The following is a 1058-nucleotide window of genomic DNA, read 5'->3' as shown; positions in this document are numbered from 1 at the left end:
TGGATAGCTGAGGTTCGTAGCTTTCCAACGACATATAGATCATTACCTCACCTTTCATATGCACAGAAAGTAGGCCATTCAATGAAAAACTGAAAAAGTGCATTCCACTTTTTTTCGAACTCAGACCCCAGGCACTTGCGTGACGAAATCGAAAAATTCGAAGAGACATGTATGCTCAGTTTTCCATCTACTTTCGAATAAAATCGGTCTCCGGCGATTTAAGAAATGTCTCGGAAAAAAATTTGCGGACACACAAACATATCATTTCAAGAATTTCGTGTTTTTCGTAAGATTTTTTGACATGATCATATCTCGGACACTTTTCGATCGACTCCAACAATTTTTTTTTTCAACACTATCTACCCGAACTCCAGTTTCTGAATATGACATTTTTCGGAAATTTGTTTCTGGTTTGGGTGGTCAAGAATGGACAAAGCCAAAAATTTACCATTTTTTTTGAAACGCCACCTAGCGGTCAAATTTTGAAATTTTTTACTAAAATATGCAAAAACCCCTTTCCAAAAGTCAGCGGTATCGATTTTCATTTCCTTACAGTATATATAGAGTGACGCAAATATACATATATTTCATATGTATGTTGGTATTGCGTCACTTGAGGGACTGCCGTCCCCCGTGATATTATATTATTATTACATTTATTTATTATTTTTCATTAAAATTACAAATTTTAGGGTTCATATTCGTCCGCGTGCTCCTCAACAAGACGAGACCGCACGCCACCGCATTTTGACGAGAATAGGTGTCCTCGGCAATCCAAGACGACAACGGAACAAGCCAGGTCCAAAACCGAAGGCGCAAGTACTGACACTGGCAAGCAGAGAGTAGAAAACGCTGCCGCTATAGTAATACTATATTAACGGTGCCTATAAATAGTTACTATTTGTACACATTTCGATTGTGTGATCACAACAATTTTTGCGAACTCCAATGTGAACAATGCAACTCTTTGTATGCAGATTTTAAATACAAAGAGTTGCATTGTTCACATTAGAGTTCGCAAAAATTGTTGTGATCACACAATCGAAATGTGTACAAAT

The sequence above is a fragment of the Contarinia nasturtii genome, unplaced genomic scaffold (assembly GCF_009176525.2).
Source record: "Contarinia nasturtii isolate CC-2019 unplaced genomic scaffold, AAFC_CNas_1.1 Cnas_scaffold_2678, whole genome shotgun sequence".
Taxonomy (NCBI): domain Eukaryota; kingdom Metazoa; phylum Arthropoda; class Insecta; order Diptera; family Cecidomyiidae; genus Contarinia; species Contarinia nasturtii.
Note: the sequence above shows the minus strand (reverse complement) of the source record.